The sequence below is a fragment of the Populus trichocarpa genome, chromosome 3 (genome assembly GCF_000002775.5).
Source record: "Populus trichocarpa isolate Nisqually-1 chromosome 3, P.trichocarpa_v4.1, whole genome shotgun sequence".
Taxonomy (NCBI): domain Eukaryota; kingdom Viridiplantae; phylum Streptophyta; class Magnoliopsida; order Malpighiales; family Salicaceae; genus Populus; species Populus trichocarpa.
In genome coordinates this window covers 10,294,139-10,308,983 of record NC_037287.2, presented here as the reverse complement: position 1 = coordinate 10,308,983, position 14,845 = coordinate 10,294,139, and the positions used below count along the sequence as shown (strand labels likewise).

At 31.7% G+C, this 14,845-nt stretch overlaps 1 long non-coding RNA gene across 1 annotated transcript; it reads left to right on the top strand.

Annotated features, from left to right (window-relative positions):
- Positions 1-293: 293 nt before the first annotated feature.
- On the top strand, positions 294-1,912 carry LOC112326783 (uncharacterized). The gene is made up of 4 exons (XR_002980675.2): positions 294-595; positions 1,023-1,079; positions 1,244-1,326; positions 1,583-1,912. It is a non-coding gene; the product is annotated as an uncharacterized LOC112326783 (long non-coding RNA).
- Positions 1,913-14,845: the final 12,933 nt, after the last annotated feature.

Sequence of the window (14,845 nt, the reverse complement as noted above, 5' to 3'; positions counted from 1 at the left end):
TTGTTTTTTTAATTGAATTTTTTAGTTCATTCTTTAATATTGAATTGATTAGGATTTGAATTTTATAATTTATTTTGATTTATTTTCTATAAGGTTACTATGATCTCATAATTTAAGTCATAAATTTAACAAGTTAATCTGGTGAATTCAATAGATCTTTCTCTCAATAGCAATGTATGTATGTGCCAATGATCTAGTGATTGTTCTATTTGGTGATCTGATCCCTGATGTGAGATCATGTAATTAATGGTTCTAGTGTTTATTGCCAATGCCACGAGGCTGCCCTTGTTGAAGGACAGTGGCCTGCGAGTCACTCTTGTTTGGAGTTAAATTTTTATTTATCCTAAAAGGCTTTTATTCTCCTAGTTGTATATGTACATTAGTCTCCATATACAGTTACTTCATTTATACCTCAAAAAGAAGCCTTGCCTATTCGTGCACATTTTCATTTCGGAGGGTTTCTGCCAAAAATCTTGCTGATTTGAGCCTTCTTTTGCGTCCAGCTCTGGATTTCTACAAAAAATGGCATAACGGCAACTGCAATTTTTGGTGCTGATGTTGCCGAGTTGAAGAACACCATGGAATCTCTCTACGAGTAATTTCCAAGTGGATTAATTTTGACTTTGCCTATGCTTCTGTATGTTAGTGACTGCTAGATAATACATCATTATCTGTTCGTGAAGCAAACTTTATGTATTTGGCATTAGGCATATATTATATGTTAGCTTGTGATATTTAGATCTCATATCTGTATAACCTCATAGAGCTTACATAACTCGTGATGTCTATTGTCTACGTATCAGCCTTCCTTCAGCCTGCAACTTTCGATATGCCATTAGAGTGCTTGAAGGAAGTAATTTAAACTTTGCATGTCTATATATGATGCTGCTATGACTTTTTGTTCCTTACAAGCCGATAAAAGAGGCGGAAATATTTAAATTCCTTGCCCATTTTTTATCTTCTGAGAATGATTAATGACTCTAACTTGATGAAATCTAATCACTGATTTTTGTATGCATAAGCTCGTGTGTGATTTGTGCTCAGACTCCCCAACACTGATCTTGTATATTGTCAACAAGGTGAATGTCTGTCTTTGTTAAACTAACATATGTTTTGTCTTGTAATGGTTTTCATTTCGGGTTATGTTCCACTTTCAGTACGTTGTTTCCAAAGATCTGAAAGCAGTTCCTGCTAGATTAGCATTGAATTATTTTACCACACTTTATAATTTGTCAAAATTCAGGTTAAAGGGGCGGTGTGATCGGAATCAGGTGTGATTGGAAGTCAGGTTTCTGCTGAATCTGACTCTTTTTCTATACATTAGGGGTGAGTGTTGATTTGGGCAGAGTTCAAAAAAGTTTCCCAGCTATATTGTTAGTCTCGATTGAGTCCCCTAACAATTTTCTATCTCAATTAGGTCCCTTTAAGGGTCAGCCATATTGTTAACGTATCCCGTTAAAAATTTATCTAGAGCTTGGACAGAAAACTTCATGAGGATTTTCAATACTTTAGGCATCCATTTGAGACCTTAATGTGAAAATCGCATTTGTCTAAGGATACTATCTTAATTTGTTTTTCCCAGGGACGATTAAAGGAAGATGCAGAAGGATTGATATTGCTAATGGATCATGAAAGTGTTTTAGCGGTGATGGTTTGTGGATATATCTCTCTGGAAAAGTCATTAAGATGCTTTTAATATATTAGGCTTTTTGCCTCGGAAATTATTTTGTAGTGCTTCATGATTCCTTGGTAGAATATGCTGTGAAAAGACTTGGGGATAATTTAATTTGTCCAGAGTTGATGCTTGCACATTAGCTGATCATGCTCATAAGTTTGGCTCATCGAATATACCAGAAAATATGTAGCCATTCGGCAAACAGCTTTAGCAATAAAGGGCTGCCAATTGGATTTACCTTCTTCAGGGGCAAAAAAAAAATTCTCCTTGAAGTATTTTCAATATGGGCCTTCTTGTTATTGAGTTCATACGAAGACAATGATCAACGAGTGTTCCAAATTCTCTCAAAATGAATAAAAAGTGAAGAAAAATGTAAATCCTGACTCTGGTTGCCGTGAACGTGGTTGCATGGTAGAGAATAGGACCTGCAGAAAAATCCAACTTTATTCTGAGACAGGGAACCCCTGTGCTGGTGCTGTACTGAGATTCTTTCTCGCTGGTACACCTGTGGAAGAAAAAAACATCGCCTGGAAAATCAAATTAAGGGCTCTGGGCTACCAATCTTACGTGTCCTTGTCAGTTCTGAAGCCATCCACATGCAAAGGTTAGAATATTATGATTGGAGTTTACATGGGCCGGCCATGAATGCGATGTGCTGTACAAGACAACAAGTTGGGAGGTCCACTGCAAACCTTGAGCGGAGGTTTGCTTGCCCGTGAACAACTTTGGATCTTGGTTTCAAACTCCTCTCTGTTTGTTTCCTTCCTTCGACTAATTTCCACAGCTGCTATATTTCCTAATGGCAAAAACATGTAATGTGTAACCCAAATTTTATATTGTTTACTGCTATATTACGGGACATAGAATTCGCCATAGCTTATATTCTAATGCATGATACTGGCGATCGGCTCCCTCCCTCTCTTGAGGATCCTGGCAGCGGAAATGTTTTTCTTTTTTCCAATCTATTGGTGTAACATGGGCTTTTTAGTGCTGATTTGGCCTCCAGCAGGTCTGCTACATCATGAAACAAACCGATTTCAGCGTTTTTTTCCCGTGTTACTGCACTTGTGAAAAGGCGCAAAGCTCGAAGTGAAATAATAGGTATTGTTTGTTCAACTCTCTAACGCCAAAATCGAGTCCTTCTCTCTTTATTAAATGAAAAGGAAAGTATTAGACGAGTATGGTGAATATTCACAAGTCCACCTGCATAAGTTACATGGATCCATCATCTAATAATAAATACTCCACGAAATTCACCATTTTGTGTGTGTAGGCTCATGGTAAGCTGAATTCATGTGATAATTTCAAACAGATAGATCATCGATGATGAATTTACTGGAGAATTTATTAAAATCATACTTTTTATCGTTTGGCTTGATGTTTCTCTTTCAGATCTTCAAAGACATCATGTTATGACAATATTATATAAACTTTAATTCCATTAAAATCACATGAACATGAACCCACAAGAACATTAAAATGTATCAACATAGATATTCGTTTTACAGGAAAATGGAAGAGATTGATGGTGGGAATCAAAAAACTAGCTGCAACACCTTATGAAGTCGTCTCAATTTTCAACAAGTGATCTCATCATGGGGGAGAACAGGGGGGGGTTGATGGTGGATCAGACCTATAACATAGTAGAGAAGGGAGTAGGGTCAAAGGGGGCAGGGAAAGAGAGGTCGAGAGAGACCGATGGTCAAAGAATCGAGACAACGATAGGCACTGGAATATCTGGTGTCGGGTCCCTTTCCACATTCACCTGTTTAGCAAGCGTACAGAGAGAGTGACAAGGATTTCCATCTGCATTTGGAACTTGCCATGCCAAGATCAAGAAATAGGCAAATAAAACAAACAATGGTCCTGCTGGTAGTGGTGGGCCTTTCTTTCTTTCTCTGAGCATCCATTTCCCGTCACTACTTTATCACCATCATGTTTACATTGATGTAGGGTTGTGAGGAGGTAAGCACTGTGGTGCTAACTCGACGACAGGTTGCGCTGATACCTCAATTATGCACTTGACACCCATCTCCAAACACCCTTCTCAGCTTCAGCCTCGTGCATCCCAATCTCCCACTTACCATGCTGTTTTTTATCAATTGAAATCCAAGGAGTCGTGCCCGTTGAGAATGGAGATTACAGAAGAAACCAAACTTCGATTGAGAAACGAAAGATTGTCTACGAATGTTTTTTCAAATACAGTTTAAATGACAAATAGCTGGCTTTTGTACGTAATGAGGTTATTAATGGAGGTGAATTACCGTACTGGTAATTTTTTAAGAAGTAATAGTGGGTGTAAAATTTATTCTTAAATATTATAACTGTGAGGAAGAGTGAGACTGAGAAATTTATAATAATAATAATAAAAAAAAGATAAAATCCTTTTCCTCTTTGAATTCTTTTATCTCTTCATATTAACCATCGAATATTAAATTTTAATCCTCTCAACGATTCCTCCCCTCATCTTTCTTTTTTTCACCAAACAATCTTACTTATTATTTTTATAATATTGTATCCCGTTACAATCCTATCGAAGATATGCATAAGATTTGTAAGAACATAATTGTAAAGAAGGTTGATGTTTTAATTATCCCAACAATTATATCATCTCAAATGCCAAGCACGAAATGCTAACACAATCATTATTTAGGTAGCTTTTCGCAGGAGCTTTTTGACTTTGTAATAATAAAAATAAAAATAAAAATAAAAATAAAAAGTCCTTTCAAGTTTTACAGTAAGAAAAATAAAAGTTTATGAGATTTTTATGTATAATGCACAAGAGTTCTTCAATGATAGCCTTAACTTTTTATGTTTTAGGTTATCTTCTTCATTTATCAAAGTTACCCTTCATTTATTTTATCATAATCTTATCTAATATTTTACTTTCGTTCATTTTGCATACAAGTAAAACATTGTCCATTAAACATTCAAGTGGAAAGAAAGAAAATATTTCACAGTAGGAAGAACGAAAGTGCTGCCAGTTGATATAGTATGAAACACGCGCAAGAGCCAAGAAGGTGAAATGGTAGAGAGATGTGGAAAGAGGCGTAGCTTTCAAGTGTTCAATGGTCACAAATAAGTCACAGAATATGCCGCCGAGAGAACGAGAGGTGTGCTGTTGTGCATGCCAGCAACGCTACAACAAACTGCACTGCCTCACACAGAAGGAGCCCTCCCAAATTGCGTTGTCCCATCTCTTTTTTTCTTTTCCTTTTCAATCATTGGGAGCCTGAAGGGTTAATGTGCTTGGGATCCTTGTACTTTTAGTTTTTTCACAGAATGGTTCCTTGTCAAGAACGTATGCCACTGGTGCTTCCATTCTTCTCGATCGATTTCAAACCAGAAATCATTTCTTCCTTTAAATCCCAAGCTCCCAGTCGCTACATTTGGTGGGATTTGTTTGAAACTGATTTCGTTTCTAATCTTGATGATTCGAGAGGAGAAGATCGAGTAGAAAGACTCGTTAATTTTAGTAAGTTAAGAGTTCTGTTGTTTCTTTTGATTCCAATGGAGATTGCATGAGCAAGAATTCCTTCGTAAAGATGAAGCTAGAAGCTCTATTGTTTCATTTGATTTACAGTGGAGACTGCAAGGGTTAGAACTTTTGATTTACAGTAAAGATGAAGCTAGAAGTTCTATTGTTTCATTTAATCAAACATTATGTAGCTTAACACTTCATTAATTAGTTCTGCGAGGCTGTTAATTACTTTTACCAGTTAATCTCTTGGCCACATAATTTCAGCACGACATTTACAGAACGACAAAGCTTTCATGATATTTCGATAAAGAAAATCTCCACGACAGAAATAACAGACATCGAACTAGATAGAAAACAAGAGCCCCTCTCAGTGTTATACTTGATACACGCGACTAATTAATCTTTAACTATAAATTTATTGTAAACATAGCTGTTTAATAGTTGATTTTTTTTTAAAAAAAATAACCTTTTTATATTAGTGTAGTTTTTACTATTCAAAATGTTTTTTTTAGAAAATTATTAAAATACTTTTTAAAATTTATTTTTTATACCAATATATTAAAATGATTTAAAAATATTAAAAAATTAAAATAAAATAAAAAACATTTAAATGTTAACAAAAAAGAATGAAAGAAAGATTAAATCTCCACTTTGAAACACCCCTGCAAATGCCTTTCCGGCTTTCCCTGTAAAGCAGCTGTTCATGGACCATAACTCACACAGTCGACCCGAAGTTAACCATTTTAAGTTTTTAACTGTTCAGTGTTAACTTTGACGTCACATTCAGAATGCAGCTGACAATATTCCCTCTTTATATAGATTTATGCTATATCTTTGTCCAACATGGATCAAATTTTTTTAACGTATGAAAATATATGTCAAACATTGCTAATATTCCTTTTCTATTAGAAGAAAAACTTGTAACTGCGTTGGATTGATTTAGTTTGAGTTTGAACAATTTAGATAACCATTAAAAATATAATTTGATTAAAAATAAATATTTTAGATGAAGTTTTTTTATGAATATTGAGATGAAAATATATTAAATCAATTTGGATCAATTTAGGTTAACTTGTCAATCTGCATAACATGTTAAGAGTTCATAATAACTCGCATAAATCAAAATAAATTATAAAGCTTAATTTTCAAAAAAATAATGAAATTGAAAAAACAATCAATTAAAAAATAATTCAGGTTAACCTCCTAAACTCGCAACTTGAATCATGGAATGGAGATAATTTAATATAAAAAATAATTGAAAGAAATCATAAAACTGAATTTTTAATCAATTCAAATCAATGTTAATGGATGGATTTGATTAAAAAAAAAGTGATCTCAATTATAAAAATAAGATGTAATTAAGATTGAAAAAAAATATAAATTAAATAAAAAATAAATAATATATATATTATTCTAATAAATAATATTTTATAAGTAGGATTACAATCTCTTCTAGTTTTTTATTATTAATAATGTTAATAGACTGCCCTGCCTGGCAGCACATGTTGGGTTTGAAAGCAATTCTGTTAGTGGTTGTCACAAGCTCAATGATAGATGTAAGAGCAATGTCAAGTCAATCGATAGTCATATCAAGTGGGGTTCCTTCCTTGTATTAATTGAGTTGCTGGTCAAAAAGCTCTCATGCTCTCATCTCATGCATCTTCTTTTGGAAACTATCTTTTGTTTGATACCTCAGGCCTGGTGTTGGTGTTTTTCCTTTCTAACAACCAAGGTGTTAGACAGTTTTGTCGATTATTTTTTATTTTTTATAAAATAGCATATGAAAAATATTTCAAAAAAATAACGCAGGGAAATACTACAATATCCAAGTACTTTTTTAAAAAAAAAATCCATTTAGAAACTACAATATTTTAAGTAAATAAACATCAATAAAAAAGAAAAAAAGAAAAGAATGAATGAACAATAACACCATGTAAGCACACCGAAGCATTAATGATAACACCCTTAGAATTATTAGAAAAAAACATGATGAGACGATTTCACAGACATAAAAGAAGGATATCAATGGTGGCCTACACGGGTCATTCATGGGTGGTGAATAGCTCATTTACTCTTTACATTCAGGGAGACACTACATAAACTATATAAGTTATTTTATCATTTTTATATTAAATATTAAGATTTTTTTTATGTCTGAATATATAAAAAGATTTGTAAACATCTTAGCTCATTTTTTTTAATTGTTTGTATATCATTAAGGCAACAATTAATTCCAAATTCGGGAGAGAAAAGAAATAGAAAGGCAGTAAATAATTGAACAAGAGGCCGCAGGAGGAAGAACCAGTGGGTGAAGCACTACTGTAACCAATAATGATGGCACTCCTGTATTGCTTGTGTAAGGTAACCTCTCCTCTATCATGATTCACGAGCCTCGATGGCTATTTTCTGTAGCCTGTAGAGGTCATTGCAGATAAATATAGTATTTCTTCCAAGGAAATTAAAAACCGGAAAGATAAATATAGTATTTTTTTAGTTTTAAATCTTTATTACTTAAAGTAATATTTATTATTTGATATAAAATGGCATGTACTCGGAATATAAGATTCTGAAGAAGATAAATACAAATAAATTTAAAGTATCATTAACAGTTGTTTTGGGGACAAAATAAAAATTAATGTCGGAAACCGGAGGCGGCGTAGACAATGACTTTTCATCGCTAAGGGTTTACCCCCCAAACAATAGTAGACAAAATGGTGGCTTTTGTAGTGCACATCCTGATCTTAGACACCGAGTAATCTTATCAAATCTCCGTAACTCTCTGGCACATCCTGATCTTGAGAGTAAAGAGTTTACTTTTTACATGATTTCTAATATGATAATAAGATGGATATAAAAGGTTTATAATATCGTTAATTTTAGAATATGTAAAATTAGTTAAGGTATATATAAATTGATTTATATATCTATGTTAATAAAAAAAATAGCAGATTAACACTTTATAAATTTATCCTTACAAGAGGATATCATAGATTAATTTTAAGGGTAGATCCAAAAACATTAAGAGATGAGATGCGGGTTGGGATTTTTAAAATTTTTTTAATCCAATCCAATTTATATAATTCAATATAAGTAATTCAAGTCTTTAATATAAATAATATTTTTTTTTCTTTCCATTTCTCTCTCTCTCATCTTTACATTTATAGCTGCCTTTCATTTTCTTAATTTTTTTCCTTTTTTTTATTCTTCGCTTTTATAGAAATTATAATTCTTCATTTTCAATTCTAATATTTTCTATTTGGTAATCCAAAGACCATGATGAGAAAACAAATGAAAATTTCAAGAGTATATATTTAACTTTTATTTTTCTAGTCAAATCACAAACTCAAAAGTATTTTATAGTCTCTTACTGATAATCTGTCTTTGTATCATATTACATTCTAACTGTTTGATAAAATATTTGACTATAATTTTTATTTTGTTTTATTTTTATGTAAAAATTATGATAGTTTTTATATTATTTCTAATACATATATTTTAAAGATATCATCTAGTTCTTTAAGTTGTAACTCAATATAATATTGTTTCTAGGATAGTCAAAAAAATAAAAGAATTAATGTATCAAACACATGAATATTTATAATATCCACCAAAATTTAATATGATACACAAACCTCATTGTGTAAAAAAAAAAAAGCTAAATAAATCAGGTTTATATTTTATAAAATATAAAATATCATAAGTAATGTAATTATAGTCCACTAATTCACCGCGAAATTTGAAAGGCGGTGACAAATACACACACTCTCGCTCTTTCTCTCACCGTGGACTACGCTCGTGCTTCGTCTCTCCAAAATACTCGACAAAATAATAGGTTATAATATGATTTTAACACCTTGGGATGCTCATGGCAGCCCATGACAATCCCTGCCATATTATTGGCCCATGGGCTTTGCTCCCTTTCCACTTTTGTTCAGTTATAATCAAGATGCAAGCGTAGACAAAATTACCTTGGATCTATATATCATAATGACACTTTTATTCCGATATTTTGTCCCTATGAATAATTGGAAGATTAAATTGATCAATTGATATTTCATCTAATTATCATCCTTGATTCAAATTCAATCATATCTCACATAATAGGAGAAATTCATTCTAGGTAAAAATAATTTACCATATTATCTATAGATTAAATTATTGTGATTTATATAGTACTGATTAAAATGATCATTAATTAAGCCATTTCATGCTTGGGGAAATTTGTATAAAAACTTTTAAGTCACTAAAAATAGTGTTTGGTTAGCATAGAAGATCCGGTGATAATAGCGATAAAGTAGACACGAGATAAAATTGTGTATAGTAATGATGTATAAGATAAAATGATTGTGTTTTGTATATTGTTTAGTTGATAATAGACAATATAAAAAAAAATATGAAAAAAAAATATTTGACTCCTAACTAATATGTATTATAGTCAAACTTATATATTTTTTAAAAAAATTACTCTAGTTTATAATAAGTGTTCAAATTAGTAATAGCATAATAATCCTAGTTATAAAATCTGAACTGTCTTGATGAGTTGACTTGGGACCATAAGCCCAGATTGGTCCGCGTTTAAAAATAGAGGAAGGATTGACCCAGCCTAATCCGATGAAAAACCCAAGTTGATCGCGCCCATTGACTTTTTTTTGTTAAAACAATGTTGTTTTGATTTAAAAAAAAAACAATTGGGGTTGACTCTCTCAACTCACCCATGATGAGGGATGCGTTTTAAATTTATTATAATAACTATTTTTATTCTTATATTCTTTGTAAGTTTTTCTACAATAATATTTTAAAGATAATAAAATATTAAATATTGTCTCTGAAAACATGTTTTATTTGTGCTTTTTATTTTGAAATTATAAAAATTTACTTCAAAATTATTCTAAAATTAAATTTATTTTTAAAACTTGGTCTTTGTTTTTTCAACCAAATACATTTATATTTTTACTATTTTTATTTTTTTGGGTATTAAAATAATAAACATACACCATCTAAAAAAGTTGCTTTTGAATATAACCCAGATACGGAGATCTAAAAAAGTTCATACTTCATTATAGCTTAAAAAAAGCACTTTAATAATATTCTTCCGACACCCGAAAACGTGTAACCAAATACAGAGGGGGTCACAGTAAGGTCATAGAAGCGCCCGCATCTGATGCATGCTGTAGTTACATACGAGCAGGAAATACTAAAGATTATTTGATTGCAATTGTAGGCTAATTTGTATCAGCTGTACATGGCAAAGGGGAACATCAGTAATGTGCTTGTGTTATATAAATATTCCATAAATTTTTAAATTATAAGATATTTAATATAAATATTTATAAAGGTGTTTATGTTATATAAAACATCTATGTCATTTTTTTTTATGTATCATCCGAAAATATTTTGGTATGATATGCAGCGGAACAGGAGTCACTAACTAGCGACAACAAAATGTAAAATATAACTATGAGAGATGTAACTTAACTAGTCAGATTCTAAATTTACTTTTTAGAGGTGAGCAGTTCGAGTTTTACAAACCTCAGGGTTATTGGAGGCTTACATGATCGTTAATTTCAGGGCCTGTGGAATTAGTCGAGGTGCGCACAAACTAGTCCGGACATCCGCGTTAATAAAAAAATATATAAAATGTATATATACGCAATGTTCTTATGGTGAGACATGGTGCACTGTACGTGTACTCGCCCAAGACCAAAGTAACTAATGTAGCTGTCCGTACCGAATGTGTAATAACTAAACTGGGGATAGGCCAAGATGTGCCCTTACTCCATCGTATTTATCAGCTCGCGACTAAATTAACCCTTGCCACCAATTTCATGGCTGAATCTTTTGACAAAATTGAACAAAACAGTACTGGATACTAAAACAAGAGAGACCAGAATAAAGCCTCTATATGTGGTCAGCGATGTTAAAGCGATAGAGACAGGAAAGGTCAAGCTCTAAAAGCGGGAAAAAAAAGAAGAAAAAGAAGACGTAATCTCATTTTTTATTGTTTTTATTAAAATGAGTATCCGGATCAGTTTGTACTACGTACCTCGATTAATTTTATAAATTATAAGGTTAATGATTATATAAACCTTTAGTGATCATCATATTAGCAACCACAAGACTTTAACTTAAAATCATAAGGGAAGCAAATGTTTTGGTTTTAAGTACTTACTACTGGTAATAGATGGTTTTATTTTTCATTTTTTATTATATATATATATATATATATATATATATATATATATATATATAATGTGATGCCGCAAGGTTATTGTCAAAGTCTATTTTCATTTAATTTAACAGTTATTAAAATAAATAATTTAAAATCCAGAATAAAAAATGTACTTGTTCAGTCAAAATCTTACCTTCTTATTTATTTATAATGTACGGAATGTTATTGAATGAATTAGGTGGGTAGCTGTTAGAGGGGACGGTAGGCAGTAAAATAACAAGTTCTAAAAGAATTAAAACAAAAGGCAGAGAGGACAAGGAAAAATAAAAATAAAAAACTGGTTGATCTTTTTAAGGGTTGTGGTGGGCCATGGGTGTTAGTGTTAAGGTGTTTTTTTATTTTTGTCCTCACTCCCTCTTTTTGTTCCGTTAGAAACTTGAAATTCACAGTACCAAAATCAACCAGAGGCTGCCACCCCCATGCTCTCTCCCTCTCTCGTACGCAGCATGCATGAGATGACCAGCTATACTCTGTCTCTAACATGCGCCCTGTGCATTCCACCTTACCATTCGTACTCTTTCACTAGCTAGTGTCCAATTTTATTTTTTTTCATATTCGTAGCTCAAGTATTGTTATTTATTGGGTGTTTGTAATACATAATAATTGTGTTTTTAAAATATTTTTTATTTAAAAATATATTAAAAAAATTAATATTATCACTTCAAAATAATCTAAAACCATCAAAATAATCTAAAATCCCAACAAGTTGCTAAATTAAAAAGGAGAGCTTGATTACAAGGAAAAGGGGACAATTTTGTTCTACGTACAAACCCTAAAAAATAACACAACAATTGTTGATTCTTTTGATTTATGAACAAAAAAAAGTTAAGAAGGAGTGAAAATTGAGGATCAATGAAGAGAAATGACAAAAACTTTCTAAATAAACTGGATTGATAATAATTCAAAGAAAGAGACACTGGAACAAGAAACCGACGAAGTTGCGAGTCCATGAAGGAATTTGTAGCTAATTTTATCGATTAGTGGGAGAATTGTAATGAAGGAAGGTTGAATTAGCTTATGATTATTTGAATTCAAGAGAGAAAGGAGGAGGAAACGAAGTTGTTAAAGATTATGAAACGATGAAAATATCACGAGTTGTAGGTTTTCTTAATAACTGGGTATATTTTTTTTTATTTTTACTAATGCAGGTGTCCGGGCCAGCTTGTATGTATCTCGACTAATCTCACAGGCTCTAAAATTAACAATTATATAAACTTTCAGTAACTCTAAAATTTACAAGACTCAAACTGGTACGGTTTATTTTGATTTTTATATATAGGAAAATCAAAGTCGATGGAGAGGAGTTATTGAGGTGTGTTTGGATTATAAGTGTTGGGTGATTTTGCCACATCTAACCTTGAGTGGTGGCTGGCCATTTGTTGCTGGAGGCGAAACCTGGTGGCTATCAAAACTGATGCTATTGTGATAGTTGATGGCTGGCTGATGGCTGATGGCTGATGGCATGGTTGTGGTTGTCTAGACTAGCCGGTAGTGGGTGGTGGCGTGGTTATGGTTGTTTGGAGTGGTCAACATGGGATGACTATTGTTCTGTGGGTTGTATTTTTGTTGTTAGCTAGTTTTGTTTTTTATTTGATAGTAAAGTTATAATATTTAACATATTACAACTTTTTAATCATTAATTTAAATATAGTGTTAACTCTATAAACAATTTTATTTTTATTTTATTTTTTTTGCGCGCATTAGTAGGGATATAAATTATTATTAATCTATAAACTAAATGGTAATATTCAAAAACTAGGGGACAGTTAGTGTAATTTTCATGTTGGGGGACCCTAGAGATAAGGGGTGAGCTTTAGGACTCAAGTCTTGGGAATAGGGATGAAAATTTTACTTGAATGTCCTTAAAGTTTGAAAGAACTATATTCATGACATTTAATATATATATATATATGGAGTTTAAGGATTAGTCTTTTTCCATCTTCACTCTCAAGCCATCTCTCACTCGTATCGTCTCTCTTTCTCTCTCTCTCTCTGCTTCTCCCTCTTCATTATGTTGCCTTTTCTCTTAATTTTTAATGTTATATTGCCTCTCCTACTTTGTCATTTTCATCGTCTTCTTCAATTCTACTTTTCTCCTCCATCCATCCCTTAATTGTTATTGGTTCTTCATCTTATTATCAGTGTTTTCTCCTTAATTATGAGTGATTGTTATGAATGGATGATTTAGCTTCTATTAATAATTATTTACCAACATGATATGCTAAACTCCTCTAAAAAATTTAGCCTAGTTCTTATGTGTATTAATTTATCGTTCTTGCTTCTTTTTTTCTTGAATATGTTTGAGTTTATTGGATTTTAATGGGTAATGAATAGGTGCTACCGAACGATTTTTTTTTAAGGGATTTCAATTTTAGTTTCATTTCATGGATAAAAGCTTAACTTGATTGATAATATATAGTATTGTGAGCATTACTTGGGATTAATTTTTTATGAAGTGATCAATTTCATATTTTTCCTTAGTGGGTCACGTACATATTGATTTCTAGTATAAATTTAGAGGCATTGTGGTTTTTATATTAGGTTCAGAGACTAAATGGTTTTTAAAGTGTTTTTTACTCGAAAATACATTAAAATAATATATTTTTTATTTTTTAAAAATTGTTTTTGACATCAACGCATCACAATGATCTTAAAACACTAAAAAAAAATTATTTTAAAACAAAGAAAAAAATTAAAAAAATTTATTTTTTTTCAAAAACACTTTTAAAATACAAAAATAATCAAGGCATTAATATATAATGATTTTGTCAAGACTTTGTGTAAGTCCATGAAGAATCTTTATTGGCTAAAGCAAATCTCTATCATTGAAAAATGAGAGACATAATAGGATTTGTAGGGGTGGTATAAGGGTTGACACTAAAAATAAACAGTTTTAGGACCAAGAGTAAGGGCCAAATTGCAAGACTTTTAATATTTTGAAACTAAATTCAAACACTCGAGCAACATGAGGGATCAAGTTACAAAAGGACAAGGCAAATTTCTTATAAGCATGAATTGCAGCAACTGTTTAGATTGGCTTGTTAACGTCAGCACCGAACGAGAAATGGAGAGACTTTATTTGGGCATCAATTCAATTAAAACATTCTTTACCTAGGAGTCTAATCTAGCTTGGTCTTTGGCTTGACTTCGATACACACTTTCTCTCTGTGTAATTTATCATTGAAGTTTTCTACCTTTTATATTTCTTACAATTAATATTATTATAATATGATGTTTTAGCTTGGGTTAAAATTTCAGAAGTTTTGAAGAAATTTAAAAATTTAACGAAAAATCATAATTTGACAAGTTGTACGTTATTGGACATAATTTTCAATGCGACAATTAGATTGAGCTGAAATTTTACGAAGAACCTTCAAATATATTGAATAAAATCTGGTTAAAATTTTAGAATGAAGGGAGCTTGGTAGCGCTAACAAAAAAAAACCTGTTAAATAGAAGC